The sequence below is a fragment of the Rattus norvegicus genome, chromosome 1, assembly GCF_021556685.1.
Source record: "Rattus norvegicus strain SHRSP/BbbUtx chromosome 1, alternate assembly SHRSP_T2T, whole genome shotgun sequence".
Taxonomy (NCBI): Eukaryota; Metazoa; Chordata; class Mammalia; order Rodentia; family Muridae; genus Rattus; species Rattus norvegicus.
In genome coordinates, this window is record NC_141534.1 from 125,650,472 (window position 1) to 125,669,059 (window position 18,588).

General features: G+C 39.5%; 1 long non-coding RNA gene across 1 annotated transcript; it reads left to right on the forward strand.

Annotated features, from left to right (window-relative positions):
• The first annotated feature begins 1,756 nt into the window (after window positions 1–1,756).
• On the forward strand, window positions 1,757–16,656 carry LOC120099827 (uncharacterized). Its single transcript, XR_015646722.1, has 5 exons — window positions 1,757–2,074; window positions 4,871–5,014; window positions 12,637–12,774; window positions 14,633–14,804; window positions 15,627–16,656. It is a non-coding gene; the product is annotated as an uncharacterized LOC120099827 (long non-coding RNA).
• The last annotated feature ends 1,932 nt before the right edge of the window (window positions 16,657–18,588 follow it).

An 18,588-nucleotide genomic window follows, 5' to 3' on the forward strand; every position in this document is an offset into this window, starting at 1 on the left:
AATTGGTTCTAGGCCCCTATTCTTGATTTTGTATAGAAATAGTAACATAAAATATAATCATCAATGTGAAAATCAACTTACATAAAAACGTTCACACACGGTAGAAAATTCTAAATCTTGTTCAGATCAGTGTTATTATTTATATAAAATATAAATAAATTATATTTATAATAAATATATAAATGAAATAATTTATGTAAAATGTAAAATAAGTTATGGCAGAAAAATAGAGTAAAAGTGCTATCAGCTGAAGTTATCTGGACTGGGTTACATTTGTTTTCCCTGGGTATTTAGTACCATTGATTCTCAAATCTAGCCACTATTTAAGCTCAGCTTGAAACTTCCCATTTTGAACACATTTATGACTCTCAAACTAAGCTAAACACATTTTGCAATTTCTAGGAATGAAATTAAGTTATATTTCACTACGGAGATGTTCTTACCAAATTTTGTCATACTTTGTTACTATCTCATAGAAGCCCTTCCTTTTCTAATGAGAGACTGAAATGGAGTTGATACAAGGGGAGGAGAGATAGGGAGAAACTGGGAGAGGTAAAGGGGAAACTGTAACCAAGATGTTTGTATGATTAATCTATTTTCAATAAAGTAAAACAAAATTTAATCATCTAAAAATTGACTGTCTTTAATAAAGTTTCATTTAAGATCTAGAACTCTTTTTCAGGATATCTGTACTCTTTTACATAAAATTGTATTTTAAAAAGAACCGTTTTTAAAGGACTGAGATATCACCACCCTGCACAAATGAATGTGCTTATTCTCCCTAGCCATTTACTAGATGACGTCTTATCGCTTCGATCCTACCTCACCCAGTCTCTGCTTAATAATTGTCTGTCCAATGATGCTTCACATAGTCCTTGGCTATAAATAAATCCTCCAGATCATCTGGTGTATTCTGATATAATCTTAATCTCCCAATCAAAAGACTATGTCGGAGTTTCTTTTACTGTCATAATGGTCAGCATAACTATGGCCAGTTCAAGTACTGAATAGTTAAAACACACACACACACACACACACACACAGACACACACTCAGACAAATCGATGAGTGAAACATTCCTGTTTAGATATATTGGTAGAAAAATTACTGGATGTCAGAGTGAAAAGCAAAACGTGTGTAAAACATACACACTGTATTTAAGAAAAGCCCATTGAAGGTTTTATTTTTAAGACTTTTTTTTTTCTTTTTTTCGGAGCTGGGGCCCGAACCCAGGGCCTTGCGCTTGCTAGGCAAGAGCTCTACCATTTTGCTAAATCCCCAACCCCCTATTTTTAAGTCTTTAAACCTGAAATTTCAATGCAAAATTTTTACTTTAAAACTAAAGGCGGATTAATCCACTCCATTCCCCGCTACCCGGGTTTAACGCCAGAGTATTTTCCTTAGCTTTAAAAAAGCCATTATTCTCTTTAGTATTCATTTATAAAGCTACAACTACAGAATAGGAGCTCAACAGAAAGAGGCGCGTCTCTTAAAATCCGTATGATTGCAAGGTCATTAACTAATCGATTTAGGATTACTTCTAAACGTGAAAAACGAAAAACCGCGAACCGCTCCGGGTTCCTGAGACAACAGGAAGTTAAATCATCGTGACAGTGCATCTCTCTTTGTGGCTCGGGGAAATCCTCAAAGAAGAGACACTTTGGTCCCTGTGGTTTCTAAATCTTTCCTCCGCAGGCTCCTCCCATCCTACACGGGGGTTGTGACGCATTTCCTGCAGTTGCTATGCCAACCGGCGAGTAAAACCCGAAAAAAAAAATTAGAGCTGGAGGGTAGTGAAAGTTAACAGAAGCAGTTTTAAAGTTGATTAGTGGGTTTTCTACAGTCGATATTGTCGATATTCTCCAGAAAGCATGAGAACAGTCTAGGAGTATAATGTTAAGAAAAATTGTAAAAATCGCAGGGAACATCGCCAAAAGAAACTTCACCGCGGACTTCATGAGGCTGCAGAGGAAAAAATAATGACTAAACCACAGAGACCGAAGTTTCTTTGTGAATTCCCTGCGAATCACCCCTTTGAGAATTAGTTCAGGCAGAAGCAATGAAATCGTAAATGGTGAAAATTATTGTGCATAAATTATAATACTACAATTTCTAGTGAACTTCGGTATTTTAATGTACATTCAAGACGTTAAAATTTCTTTAAATATACAACGAAGTTAGCACAACTTGACCTTTTAACAAATACTGTTGCATGGTTAGATCATATAACAGTTGTATATTTCATAGTAGAATAGAAAACAAGTTGAAACTTTTAAAGAAAAATAAACACGATCCCCTGGAGCCTGTTAGATGTAGCTTTTAGAGTTTAGATTTGGAGAGAACACGACTGTTATATTTTGCCAAGTAGTAACTGAAATATTTGGGGAGCATTGGATAGTGTTACAAATTTATTATTATTTTTTATGGTGAAGATACCTATGCATTCCAATTCAATAAACACATTGCATATGTTTACTGGTTTGAATGAATGTGTGTAAACCCGAATGGAATTATTAGACCATTTAGAAAATTTGTAGGAGTTTTTAATTTTTAGTTCTTGATTCCAGATACTAAACTAGGATATCACATATACTTGCCTAGTTTGTTTAACTCTTGGCTACATGCCTTAGAAAGATAAGGGGCTTTATGATTTTCTCTCTTCTTCCTTAACTTTAAAGTTTCTTAAAATTCCAACTATTTATTATTCTGAAATGATTGCATACAATTTTGATTATAATATAAATGATTATAATCTCATGTATTTGGAAAGATGAGGGCATTAGATTGCAGTTACTAGACTTGTGTGCACTTCAGAACAACTTTAAAATTATATTCCCTTAATGATATTGAAACTCTATCACAGAAGAATATGATTCAGAAGTAAAACTGATATTATTTTTCAGATATGTATATTGTAATTGGAATAACTATATAGATTAGGAAACTAGTAAGGGAGTGTGGGAATGAATTTAAGGAAAAGGAGTGCTTCATAAACCAGTACTATAAAGGGATCAAGTAAAAATATTCCGTGAATACTTAAATGTTGAGGTGGATAGAAAAGCATGATAACAGAGGGAATACAGAAAAGGATAAATGATACTTGAGGAATTTTGAATAATATTTATGGCGAGCAACTAAATGTACATGTCGATATTTTAACAATAGGGTTAACAGATAACAGAATAACAACTTCTCTACCGGACACTACAGGCTAACAAATATAAAATCTAATACCAGAAATGGGTTACCTCTGGATTTGTTTTCCAGGGAGATCCTATTCATTGCAGTGGTTTTGAAAACATATTTGGTTACCCTCCCGAATTTGAAAGTAAGGTTCTTTAGCTTAAGACACTACATTCTTTAGTTATAGATCAGTGGGAAATCAATATAAAATTTCCCTGTAAGTTTGATACCTAATGGATAGCTTTCATGGCATTTGAAGCAGTTCTCTGCCACAAGAGGAGAAAAGTACTTAATCACACCAGGCTTTGAATCCCATTGATAATAATGATTGTCCTGTCCAAAAAAAAATGCCAACTGATAAAATAGTTATATGAATTTCTTGGCTATAAATAATAGTTTTCAAATAGGGTATAAGGCCCATTCCAAAAAATAAAACCCATAACTTTTATTGTTATTAGGGCCAGGAACCTGTGGGTAATTAGACACAATACCCTTGGAAAGTACCTACTACTGTTATTACTGTGATCATAGTATTTAATTAATTTCTAATAGCTTAGTGTTCATACTTTGATATATCCTTAAGTCTTCCAAATCAACTAGAGAGGAAAAAATACATCAAATATCTAGGCATTTCTTTTGTCGAATCAGAAAAGCAGTAATACATATTATATAAATTAATATATGTAAATTTTGTTGATAAGGCTACATATGGATTTATTTGTAAAAGTGTAGCACAGTGATATACACAGATTAGGATTCACATAACTATGGTGAATATATTTCTCTGAATTATAAACACTTTGTTATTTAAATAGTGAAAAAAGAGACATAGTAATGCATATTAATACCATTTATAAGCCTATCTGTGGAAAGGAGAATGGCAATGACAATGTCGATAATGTACTGTTATTTCCTGTTGCTAGCATCAGTTTACAATCTGAATCTTATGTTTTTCTTTCTTTTTTACCTTCTTTTACCATCTGCATGATGAAATTAATAAATTGCACCGAATTATATAGAAAATCAAATTGTATTAGCATTAATCTATTTCACTTTCTTACATTTCTCTATGTGGCACTGACAATTCTTTGTCTTAATTCCTCTTCTTTTTATATACAATATGAAATAAAGGTAAGATCAAAATGTTTAATAAAATTAAAAGTTGATATATTTAAATTCAGGGAGTCCACACACTCCAGTTTCATCTATTATGAGTGAAACACTTACTAAACTGTGGTCTTTGGAACTAACTGCTCTCGATTTGCATTTATAAATAATGGTACACAGGAGTATATTTGACATGTGCTACAAAACTGGGTCAATAGTCAAGTTTAAAAGCCCATCAACTCCATTCAATTCAAATAATCCCTATGTTGGTAAACATTTATATTGTCTTTATATAGATGAAAAATTGCGTTGGGCAGGGTTCTATTTTGGGGTGTTTCCTATAGTGAAAAATTTTCATATGCAGAATGGAGATCTTTTAAGAACCCCAATAGAAAAACAATTTTGTAACAAAATAACAAATTTTAATGTTCAGATTTTGCCTATGAGTTTTCAGTTCAAGACATATTAGAATAAACTTGTAGCACTTAGCTAAAAGTACATGTTTAAAAACGTAACAAGTAGTATTTTATAGTAGGCTACTGACACTGCTAAAAATATGTGACACCTTGCTACCCCACAGGGAATTCCTTTCTCCTGCTACTTGAGCCCTCTGAGCTGCTCTCTGAGTCTCTGGGGAAAGGAAAGCTGCAGTGAGCATCCTGCCATCCCAGGGAACTCCATTCTCCTGCTACTCCTCCACCTCCATCACTACTTATTCATACTGGTAAGTTTCCATTCTCCCACCCAACATCTTTGTTCTCAGAGCACTCTGGGACAAGTCCAATTTGCCCTGAGCAACCTGCCATCACAGGGGAACCTCCAGTCTCCTGCCAACCCTCTGTAGACCTTCAGCAGACCCACGGCTCATGAACCACAGAGAATTGCAGGTCCATAACCAAATACTCTGAGGATATTCATCAGAGGCCTGCCCCACCAGGACCATAAAGGTTCATCTCCCTCTCAATACCTACTTCAACAAGAATATCCAGGGACTAAAGCCATTCAGATGGTTAAAGTCCCTCAAAAGAACACAACAAGGGAGGGAGAATGACCTCACCACCTGGTCAGGTGGGCAATCCTGAGGCTGCAGAGCGGAAGAGACCACCAACACTGCCCACCCTTGCCTGGTGAACTCAAGACACAGGCCCACAGGAACAGCTGAAGACCTGTAGAGAGGAAAAACTACACACCCGAAAGCAGAACACTCTGTCCCCATAACAGGCTGAAAGAAAACAGTAAAACAGGTCTACAGCACTCCTGACACACAGGCTTATAGGACAGTCTAGCCACTGTCAGAAATAGCAGAATAAAGTAACACTAGAGATAATCTAATGGCGAGAGGCAAGCGCAGGAACCCAAGCAACAGAAACCAAGACTACATGGCACCATCGGAGCCCAATTCTCCCATCAAAACAAACATGGAATATCCAAAAACACAAGAAAAGCAAGATCTAGTTTCAAAATCATATTTGATCATGATGCTGGAGGACTTCAAGAAAGACGTGAAGAACTCCCTTAGAGAACAAGTAGAAGCCTACAGAGAGGAGTCACAAAAATCCCTGAAAGAATTCCAGGAAATCATAAATAAACAAGTAGAAGCCCATAGAGAGGAGTCACAAAAATCCCTGAAAGAATTCCAGGAAAACACAATCAAACAGTTGAAGGAATTAAAAATGGAAATAGAAGCAATCAAGAAAGAACACATGGAAACAACCCTGGATATAGAAAACCAAAAGAAGAGACAGGGAGCTGTAGATACGAGCTTCACCAACAGAATACAGGAGATGGAAGAGAGAATCTCAGGAGCAGACGATTCCATAGAAATCATTGACTCAACAGTCAAAGATAATGTAAAGCAGAAAAAGGTACTGGTCCAAAACATACAGGAAATCCAGGACGCAATGAGAAGATCAAACCTAAGAATAATATGTATAGAAGAGAGTGAAGACTCCCAGCTCAAAGTACCAGTAAATATCTTCAACAAAATCATAGAAGAAAACTTCCCTAACCTAAAAAAAGAGATACCCATAGGCATACAAGAAGCCTACAGAACTCCAAAAAGATTGGACTAGAAAAGAAACACCTCCCGTCACATAATAGTCAAAACACCAAACGCACAAAATAAAGAATATTAAAAGCAGTAAGGGAAAAAGGTCAAGTAACATATAAAGGCAGACCCATCAGAATCACACCAGACATTTTGCCAGAAACTATGAAGGCCAGAAGATCCTGGACTGATGTCATACAGACCCTAAGAGAACACAAATGCCAGCTCCGATTACTGTATCCTGCAAAACTCTCAATTAAAAAGACCTAAAAGTAATAAGAAAAAAAGGTGAAGAGTCCAAGATCCAAGGCCCAGAAAATATTCTCCATAAAATCATAGAAGCAACCTTCCCCAACCAAAGAAAGAGATGCAAATAAACATGCAAGAAGCTTATAAAATACCATCTAGACTGTACCATGAAAGAAAATACACCTGGCTTGTAAAAATCAAAACATAAAATCTACGAGTAAAAAAAAATATTAAAAGCAATTAAGGAAAAAAGGTCAGGAAAAATACAAAGGCAGATCTATTAGAATTACACCCAGATTATCAATGGGGTTTCTGAAATCTAAAAGGGCCTGGACAAATATCCTGCAACCTCTGAAAAAACCACAAGTGCCAACATATATTACTACACACAGCAAAACTCTCAATCACCATAGAAAGAGAAAACAAGAAACTTCAAGACAAATCCAAATTCAGAAGATATCTATCCACAAATCCTTCCCTACAGAAAATACTAGGAAGAAAATCCCAACCCAGTAAGGATACTGTGTACAAGAAAACATATTAGATATGCAATTATATATCAGAGAAAACAAGGAAATCATTCAAATTCTCTCTCTCTCTCTCTCTCTCTCTCTCTCTCTCTCTCTCTCTCTCTCCCTCTCTTTCTCTCTCGCTGTCTTGCACATTTCCTCGTTCTAACACACACACACACACACACACACACACACACACACACACACACAAACACACTCACTCTACCACCAACATGCAAATAGCAGGGAAATAACAATCATTGGTCATTAATATCTTTCATCCCCAATGGATTCGATTTTCTTAAATAAAAAAAAAAGATATAGGTTGAAAGAATGCATGCAAAAACAGGACCCATCTTTATTTTGCATAAAAGAAACAAACTCAGCCATAACACATTACCTCAGGAAAAAGGCGAAAAAAAAAAAAAAAAAAAAAAAAACCTTTTCAAGCCAATGGAACAAAGCAGCAAGCTGAAATAGCCAACCTAATAACTAATAAAATAGACGTTCAAACAAAATAAGTAAAAAAAAAAAAATCATGGGTCAGGCCACTGCATACTTATCAAAGAAAAAAATCTACCAAAATGGTACCTCAATCAGAACTTATATGCCTCAAAGACAAGGGCACCAATATTTCTAAAAGAAACATTGTTACAGCCTAAATTGCACATCAAATCCCTCACATTAATATCGAAAGACTTTAAACTGACAGAACATCCACTCAAAAACTAAGCAGAGAAATAATAAAACTAATAGACTTTTTGAATCAAATTGTCCTAACGTCTATAGAATATTTCATCCAAACACAAAAGAATATACCTTCTTGCACCTCATGGATTTTTCTCCAAAATTGACTATATAGTCAGTCCCAAAGGAAGCCTCAACGGATATAATAAAATAGGAAGAAACTTTGTTATCAGAACACCATATATTAAATCTGGATTTCAACAACAAGAAGCTCACTGTAAAACATATACATTCATGGAAATTCAATTTTTTTTCATTTTGATTTTTGGATGTTTTCTATTAATATTTCAAATATTTCCTGATTTCTTTTCTATAAACTCCCTATACCGTCCCATCCACTTTTTCCTAAAAGATTGTTCCTCCTCTGCCACAACTCAACTTCCCTTCCACCCTCCCTGTCCTGACATTCCCCTATACTGGGAAGTCTAGCCTTGGAAGGACAAAGGGCTTCTCCTCTTGTTGGTTCCCATCAAGGCCATCCTCTATGACATATGCAGCTGGATCCAGGGGTCCGTCCATATGTACTTATTGGGTCGTGGTTTAGTCCCTGGGAGCTCTGGTTGGTTGGTATTGTTGTTTTTTGGGGATCACAAGCCCCTTCAGCTCCTTGAATCTTTTCCCCAACTCCTCCAATGGAGAGTCCATTCTCTGTTCAATGGTTTGCTATTAGCATTTGCCTTTGTATTTGTCAAGTTCTGGCTGAATATTTCAGCAGACAGCAATATCAGACTCCTGTCACCACAGATTTCTTAGCTTCGTCAATATTGTCTAGTTTTGGTGGCAGTATGTATAAGGGCTGGATCCCCAGGTGGACTAGTCTCTGAATGGCCATTCCTTAAGTCTCTGCTGCACTTTGTTGCCATATCTCTTCCTATAAATATGTCATTCCCATTTTAAAGAAGGGATGAAGTATCCACACATTGGTCATCCTTCATCTAGAGCTGCATGTGATCTGTGGATTGTATCTTGGATAATTTGAGCTTTTGGGCTCATATTCACTTATCAGTGAATGTATACCATATGTGTTTTTTTTGTGATTGGGTTTCCTCACACAGGGTGATATTTTCTACTTCAATCCATTTGACTATGATTTTCATGAAGTCATTGTTTGGATAGGTGTACCCCCTTTTCATTGTGTAGGTGTACCCCCTTTTTCTGTATCCACTCCTTTTTTGAACGGCATTTGAGTTCTTTCCAGCCTCTGGCTATTATAAGTAAGGATGCTATGAACATAGGAGAGAATGTGTCCTTGTTATAAGTTGGAGCATCTTTTGGGTATATGCCCAGGATAGGTAAAGCTGGGTAATCAGGTAGTACGATGCCTGATTTTTTGAGGAACCTCAAGATTGATTTTCAGAGTGGTTGTACCAGATTGCAATCCCACAAACAAGGGAGGAGTGTTCCTCTTTCTCCACATCCTGGCCAGCATCTGTTGTCACCTCTGTTTTGACCTTAGCCATTCTGACTTGCATGAGGTAGAGTCTCAGGGTTTTTTGTTTTACATTTCTGTGATGTGAATAGGAACGTTGAACATTTCTTCACGTACTTCTCAGCCATTGGATATTCCTCAGCTTAGAATTCTTTGTTTAGCTCTGCAACCCATTTGTAATAGGGTTATTTACCTCTGTGGAAACTAACTACTTGAGATCTTTGTATATATTGGATATTAGACATCTATCGGATGTAGTATTGGTAACGATGTTTTCCCAAACTGTTGACTGTCATTTTATCTTAATGACAGTGTTTTTTGTCTTACAGCAAACAGCAAGTTGTCAATTCATTTAGGTAAAAACTATCCAGAACCACAAAAGAATTTCTGAGGAACTCACTATCCCTGACCTCAAGCAGTATTACAGAGCAATAGTGTTAAAAACTGTCTGGTATTGGCACAGAGACAGGCAGTTAGATCAGTGGAATAGAATTGAAGACTCAGAAGTGAACTCACACAACTATGTTCAGTTGACCTTTGAAAAAGGAGCTAAAACCATCCAATGCATAAAAAGATAGCATTTTCAATAAATAGTGCTATTTCAACAGGAGGTCAGTATGTAAAAGAATGCAAATTGATCCAAATAACCATATTACAAATGGAGTACAGAGCTAAACAAAGATTTCTCAGCTGAGGAATATCGAATGGGTGAGAAGTACCTAAAGAAATGCTCAATATACTTAGTCATCAGGGAAATGCAAATAAAAACAACCCTAAGATTCCACCTCACACCAGTCTGAAGAGCTAAGATAAAAACATTCACATGAGAACAAATGCGGCAAGGATGTGGAGAAAGAGGAACACTCCTCCATTGTTGGTGGGATTGAAAACTGGTACCACCCCTCTGGAAATCAGTCATTCTGAGTAAGGTAACCCAGTCACAGAAAACACAGATGGTATGGACTAACTGATAAGTGGATATTAACCCCAAAGCTCGAATTGCCCAGGATACAATCTACAGACCACAGGAAGTTCAAGAAGATGGGTGACCAAAGTTGAGAATGCTTGACTCCTTCTTAAAAGGGGGAACAAAAATATTTATAGTATGGATATGGAGGCAAAGTTTGGAGGAGAGACTGAATAAATGGCCATTCAGAGCCTGCTCCACCTGTGTACAATATTTATATAGCCACCAAGATTATATGAGATTGATGAAGCTAAGAAAGGCATGCCGTAAATGAATGAAAGAGCTGAAAGGGCTTGCAACCACTTAAAAACAACAATGCCAACCAACCAGAGTTCCCAGGGACTAAAGAACTATGTAAAGACTGTACATAGACAGACCCATGGTTCCAACTGCATATTTAGCAGAGGAAGGCCTTGTTGGGAACCAACGGAAAGAAGCCTTTGGTCCTGCCAAGGTTGGACCTCCAGTGTAAGTGAATGTTCGGAGGTGGGAAGGGGAGGTTGATGGGGAGGGGAACACACCTATAGAAGAAGGGGATAAGAATGGGATAGGGGGTTTATGTCCAGAAAACAAGGAAAAGGAAGAGCATATGCAATGTATTAAAAATATTTAAAATAGAAAAAAAGAAAAAAAACTCAGATGCTCGCAAGGACGTGGAGAAAGAGAAACATTCCTCCATTGTTGGTGGAATTGCAAACTGGTACAATCACTCTCAAAATCAGTCTGGAGTTAACTCAGTAAATTGGACATTGCACTACCTGAGGACCCAGCTATACCTCTCTTGGACATATACCCAAAAGATGCTCCAACATTCAACAAAGACACATGTTTGACTATGTTCATAGAGGCCTTATTTATAATAGTCAGAATTTGGAAAGAACCAAGATAAACTTCAACAGAATGGATTCAAAGAATGTCGTACATTTACAAAATGGACTACTACTCAGGTAGTAGTAGACAATGACTGAAATTCATAGGCAATTGAAATGAACTAGAAAATATCATCGTGAATGATTTAACTCAATCACAGAAGAACACAAGGGGTATGCACTCATTAATAAGTGGATATAAGCTAAAACCCTCAAATTATCAAAGATGCAATCCACAGACCACAGGAAGCTTACAAAGAAGGATGACAAAAATGTGGATGTTCCCACTCCTTCTTAATTGGGGAAAAACTATATCCATAGGAGGGGATGTGGAAGCAAAATTTAGAGAAGAGACTCAAGGAATGGCCATTCAGAGCCTGTCCTACATGTGATACATATATATATATATATATATATATATATATATATATATATATATATATATATATATATACAGCCAACAAAACTAGATAAGATTGATGAAGCTAGAAAATGCATGCTGAAAGGGACCAGATATATATCTCTCCTGAGAGACACAACCAGAGTACTTCCAATACCGAGGTCAATGCTAGCATCAAACCACTGATCCGACAACAGGACCCCCGTGGGAGGAATTAGAGGAAGTATTTAAAGTGTTGAAGGAGCTTGCAACCTGCAACAATGAACAACAATGCCAACCAACCAGAGCCTCCAGGAATTAAACCATTACCCTAAGACTGTACATGGACTGACCCAGAGCTCCTACTGCATGTGTAGCAGAGAATAGCTTTGTTGGGGCACCACTGGAATGGGAAGCCCTTGGTCCTGCCAAGGTTGAAACACAAGTACAGGGGAATATGGCAGGAGGGAGTAAGGGGGATGTATGTGGGGAATATCCATATGGGGGTGGGGGAAGGAAGGGGATGGAGGATTATGAACAGGAAACCTGGAGGGGGAATAACATTTGAAATGTATGTAAAGAAATATATCTAATATTTTTTTAAAAAGGAGATATCTTATAATTCTGACTGCAACACAGTTTTTGTTTCTGTTTTTGTTTTATACCACATAGGTATTTGGTAGCATATTCAATCAAAACCTCATTCAGTTAAAAAAAAAATCAAATTTCCACCAATGCTCTAACCAGGTGCACAATTCACACAGACACAGTTGTAAATTCTTAGCGATATCCTACTGTGTGAGGAGTTGTCCGAGGAGCTGTCCTCACAGATGTGAGGAGCTGTCCGAGGAGCTGTCCTCACATATGTGAGGAGCTGTCCTCACAAACTCCATTACAAGATGGCACCGGCATCCGGCAGAACGCACCTAGTAAAAAGGGCAATACGCAGGCGCCTGGTAACTTCCCTACTCAAAGGGACACGTACATTTTGGTACGTCATCTGGCATAATTGGCAGCGACCAGTCAGAGAGTGACACGTCCTAGGCGAGGATAGTTTCCTATATAAGGGACGGTTATTCCTCACTCTCCATCTCCCCATTGTAAGCTTATGCTCTACCTCTCAAGATGCATTAAAGCTTTTCTGCAGTAGGATCCTGTGCGTGCCGCATCGTTCCTGCTGGCGAGACGTAGCGCGGGACATCTGGTGCCGAAAACCCGGGAAAGACCTCGCCATCGTCAGCACCTTCGGAGATCCCTTGGCGACAAGGAGGATTCAGAACTGCAGGTAGATACGTTCGGAGAGGCAGCCCTCTCTTGGACTTTGGTCTGGGGTTGTCACCGCCTTGGGAAGGATTTGTTGAGGCTATAGTATTTGTCCTGGGAGCCACCCTACTCTTGATGTTCTCTTTTCACCGTTTTCGCTGTTAAAAGGACGATCACAGCAGCTGAAGGCGCGTCTCAGTCTCTCGTATATAAGTGAGCTTCGCGCAGCTCCCTTTTACCTTCGATTTTGACTGTTGAGTAGCAAGGACGCGATAAGGCCGACGTAGATAAGCGGCACCGTCCGGGGAGGCGCGTGTAAGACTCCCGTACATAAGAGAGCAGTGTGTCCATCTCTACCCTTTCACCTCACGCCTTGTCAGACGGACGTAGATAAGCCGCCGGCGTTCCTGGCCCATCATGGGATCCTCACAGTCTGTGGTCACGGCCTTGGAAACAGTGTTAAAGCAGAGGAACATCAAAATTGGAGGAGGAACACTTAAAAACTTTGTGAAGGAGGTGGAGAGGGTGGCGCCTTGGTTTGCCTGTTCAGGCTCGTTTACAATTGTCTCATGGAACAAACTTGGAAAAGACCTTGACAGAAAATTGGCGGAAGAGGATCTGCGCCTAGGGACCAAAGCTATATGGAAGCTGGTTAAGAATTGTTTAAAGGATGAAACGTGTAAGGCAGCAGTAGTAGAAGGACAGGCCACTCTCGATGTAGTCCGGGAAAGTCTGTCAGAAACCGAACGTAGTGAGAGGTTGGGCGCGCGCAAGAAAAAAGACATCCTAAGAAAGAAAAAGGGCCCTCCCGGTAAGTCCGCAGACAAGGGAGCGTTGAAATTTTCAGATTCCAACACTTCCTCCTCTACACATAAACCAGGAGGGGCAGCCAGCCTATACCCTGTGAAAGACCTAGAAGCACTGAACCTCGACAGTTCTGAAAGCTCTGAAAATAATACCTTAGACTCAGAAGAGGAGGCCGAGCTAGTGCTGTTAGTATTCTTGAAACCGCCGGTATAATTAAAACCACTAGTAAGGTGGCAGATATTTTCCGAAAAATCCAAATTATCCTATTAAATAGAAGATTCCCTGTATACATTACTCATATACGGGCCCATTCTGGACTCCCTGGCCCAATGAGTTCAGAGAATGATTTGCCACAAAAATGATAGCTGTGGCCCTGGCCTCTCCTTTAGAGGCCGCTAAAGCCTTTCATGGCAATTTCCATGTCACCTCAGAAACTTTACACCGCCGCTTCTCTATAACTAGAAAAGAGGCACGTGATATAGTCACCCAATGCCAACAGTGCTGCCAGTTCCTCCCAGTTCCTCACATCGGGGTCAACCCGAGAGGAATACAGCCATTGCAAATCTGGCAAATGGATGTTACTCATAATTCTACTTTTGGAAAATTACAGTATGTGCATGTATCTGTAGACACATGTTCTGGCATTCTACATGCCACCCCACTTACAGGAGAAAAAACAACATATGTCATTACAGGAGAAAAAACAACACATGTCATTCAGCACTGCCTTGAAGCATGGAGTGCTTGGGGAAAGCCAAAATGTGTAAAAACTGACAATGGCCCTGCCTACACATCTCAAAAATCCCATCAGTTTTGTGCTCAGATGCAGGTTACCCACCTGACGGGCCTGCCCTACAACCCTCAAGGACAGGGAATCATAGAGCGTGCTCATTGGACGCTCAAATCATATTTAAATCTTGATGAAGCTGGACAAACAGCGGCTGAGCGACATTGCTCAGAGCCCAAGAGGACAAAAGAATTAGTCAAATGGAAGGATGTATTAACAAATGAATGGAAAAGCCCCGGATCCTGTTTTAATAAGATCCAGGGGAGCTGTCTGTGTTTTTCCACAGGACAATGAAAATCCCATATGGATCCCAGGACGACTTACTCTGAGCATCACAGCAAGTGATCAAGAAGGGACTGGGACTCCTGCACCTCCTCACTCTTCTTCCATGGATGCCAGCAACGGTGCAGGGCGAGCTAGGATGGGGAATAATGTCAACCTTTCCACTCCCGATGCCGGTGATGTACCACTAACAGGGATTTAGGGTTGGCCTATTTACCTAAGGATCCACAGGTTGAATGACTGAAAGAAAATAGGACTATTCCCCTTAAGGGCAGCCTTTGTTTTGGCATATTCAACAAAACATCTTTTGATCTCCCTTGCATTATGTTATATAATCAATCTTCTGCTTGGTTAAGGGAGGCCACATGGGGAACTGGTGAGGAGGACATTGTGGCTAACGCCACAGTTCTCTATGGTGGTGGCCTTACATTGCGTTAATGGTAGCTGCACTGATCTTACGCCCATGGCGATGCTACTTGGAGGTAAGGGCGAAAAGGGACGGTTGTCATTTTCCTGGATGGGGAACGTCAAACCTCCTGCCTCTGTCTGGACAGCTACTCATATAAAATATCGCAGTAGTTACCCGCATGCCTCGCTTTATCCCGATCCCTGTTGATACCCCGGGGACCATGACCTTATTTAGAGGAAAAAGAGATGTTGGTACTTCTGCAATTATTGCTGGCATTATTGCTATGACAGCAGTCGCTGCCTCGGTTACTGCCTCAGCATTGGCCTTGTCAAATTCAGTACAGACAACCCAAAGTATCAATGATTTATCGGCCACCATCTCTGTGGCTTGGGACAGACAGGCCTCGGCCAATACTCAGATATAGGGAGGCCTTATGCTTGTCAACCAACGTATAGATCTGGTCCGAGAGCAATTAGACATTCTATGGCAACTGGCCCAGCTTGGCTGTGATCAAAAACTCCCAGGCCTTTGTGTCACCTCCATATAATATGACAAATTTACCCTCTGCTAATCTAAGAGTCTTTCACAGCATCTGTTACAGAATTGGACCTCGGAGTTTGAACAGACACTTCGGGAGCTGAGAGCGACCATCATTCAAGTAAATTCTACCCGACTGGACCTGTCTGTGACGGAGGGATTGTCGTCCTGGATCACCTCAGCAGTCTCTTATTTCAAGGAATGGGTGGGAGTGGGATTTTTTGGAGTGATCCTCTGCTGTGGATTAGTGTTACTCCTCTGGTTGCTTTGCAAATTGAGATCTCAAACAAGAAAGGACAAAGTAGTGATCACCCAGGCGCTTGTAGCCCTTGAACAAGGAGCGTCAGCCGATATCTGGTTGACCATGCTCAAGCAACAGGTCGCCGGCTGGACAGCTCTTGCACTCCTAGAACCTCGGTTCATTGCACAGGATTAGAGTGTCCGGCTTGAGCAGCCCATGAGGGGTGACGAGCTTAGCATCGCACAGGGAAGTTCTACCAACTACACTCCCTGGAAGGCATGTCATATTACATGAGGGTTTCCGCCCCAGTTTTCCCTCCCTCGAAAAATGGCAGTGCGACGGGTCGGGAGTGCCCTGGGTCCCAACAACAGCCTAAGGGTATCTCTCTTGTACAGGTTCGCCAACTTTGTATGAGGATATGACCTCTGTCTTCGCCCTCCTATATCTGGGTGTCCTGTTTGCTTAAAAAAACAGAAAAGGGGGAGATGTGAGGAGCTGTCCGAGGAGCTGTCCTCACAGATGTGAGGAGCTGTCCGAGGAGCTGTCCTCACATATGTGAGGAGCTGTCCTCACAAACTCCATTACAAGATGGCACCGGCATCCGGCAGAACGCACCTAGTAAAAAGGGCAATACGCAGGCGCCTGGTAACTTCCCTACTCAAAGGGACACGTACGTTTTGGTACGTCATCTGGCATAATTGGCAGCGACCAGTCAGAGAGTGACACGTCCTAGGCGAGGATAGTTTCCTATATAAGGGATGGTTATTCCTCACTCTCCGTCTCCGCATTGTAAGCTTATGCTCTCCCTCTCAAGACGCATTAAAGCTTTTCTGCAGTATGATCCTGTGTGTGCCGCATCGTTCCTGCTAGCGAGACGTAGCGCGGGACACTACTGGATAGTGAATGGCTGGCAAATGCTCTTCAGCAGGCTGACCTTGAAGTCAAAGAACATCAAATCTAGCTGATTTCCTTCCAATAGACTATCTTTGATTTCTTTCCTTAGCCAACCTATAAAGCTTTCTTTTGGAGAACTTGCAATGAGCAATATGAAATCTAGATTATCTGTTCATTGTAGGTTCTAGTTTATTATCCTTCTCATAAGTGTTTTAGTTTCCTAAAATCCTGCATTATACTTGTATCCCCAGTCATGTCTGCAGGAATTGAGAAAAACGTGACGTTCATACAGAGCATAATGCAATTCCTCATGATTAAAACCTGTAAACCTCTTGTATATGAGGTTACACAGAATTGAATTTTTATTAGTATATAAACAAAGATGGTTTGTCAGGAAATACCACTATGAGCATATTCTCTGTATGACTAAACATCTTCTTAAGAAAATACAAATTTAGAGAAGGATCAATTTCCTCCAGCACAACTAGAGAGATCCATGTAGCAGGGAGATGATGTATAGTCCGGATTCTTCTGTGTCATAAGAATACGATTAAAATCATTAACAGACGTTTTGTGGTAATTCATGATGTTAGGTATACTTTAAATGACAGTAAATCCTCAAAATCAATAGAATTTGAAAAATGCATCAGTTTTGCTGATACAGACTTAACGTTCTGAAAAAGTACAATTGCATAAAGTGAGTTTCTAAAAATCCTACTCTATTGGTTATTGTTCTGTATTACTGTTTCAGTACATGTCTCTGGAGCATATTCCAGAAAGTCCTGAAAAGGCCAGAAGAAAGCCTCAGTTCACTTGTGACTGGCAAAACTGATCATGGTTAGCAGAATAGTAGGTGTTGAAAATTCAAAAGGTCCTCTGGAAGTGAAGTCAGTACTCTAACTGCTGAAAAATCCCTTAAGGAAAAGGCAGTTTTTTAAATGACACTTTACTAATATTAGAACTCCTTAAAATCAAAGTATCAATGTTTTGAGAAACCTGTATCACCTTCAGAGAAAGCTAGAGTATAAATGATTTCATCCACAAGGTGAGGATTGACTGCAAAGCATAGAGATGTAATATTTCTAATAGAACAGACAAAGTACTTTTCCGGTCTAGTGACATTGATTAAAAGTATGAACAATGATAATATGAGTCCTATCCTAGCACTGCTGGCTCTGTGAGGAAAGCAGAAATATCAGAATGAATTGCCGACCATTTTCACAGAAGTTGTGACACTCTATGTTATGAGGAGTGTGACATGTTCTTTCCCTAAATCCACAACCCTCCTGGCTCTTACAATAGAGACACGTCTCAGCATACCTCCTCACCTGTACCAGAAATGCCAGTGAAAGGGAAAGCTCAAGGAACTTCACTTTTAATTTTAATTTTCCTATGCTGATATTGAGAGGCAGAGGAAAACATCAATTTTGGTAATGCTCACATTTGAAGTAACAATTTGAGAAGTATTGTGGTTGTTCATTAGAAATGTCAGACATATTTAAAAAGAATATTTTATTTGAAAAATAAACTAGAATTATTGAAACGACTCTTAAACTTCAGAAGAGTCTTTGGTAAAAGGTACAAACATCAAGCAATTGAGGGGTCTGAAAGTACAAAGTTAAAAATCATAACAGATACAATAAGATTCTATTCTCCCTTTGGGATGGAAGCATATACACTCTGGCCTTTCCTTCTTGGTAATCTTGGTCTGTGAGTTTTATCATCTGAGTTCTGAGGTTTTGGGCTAATATTCACTAGCCAGTGAGTAGGTTTAAAATATGTAGGCTGTTTTTCGTCTCGGTTACATCTCTCAAGATAATATTTTCTAGTTCCATCAACTGGCCTATAAAATACATAATCATAGCTTTTAATAGCTGAG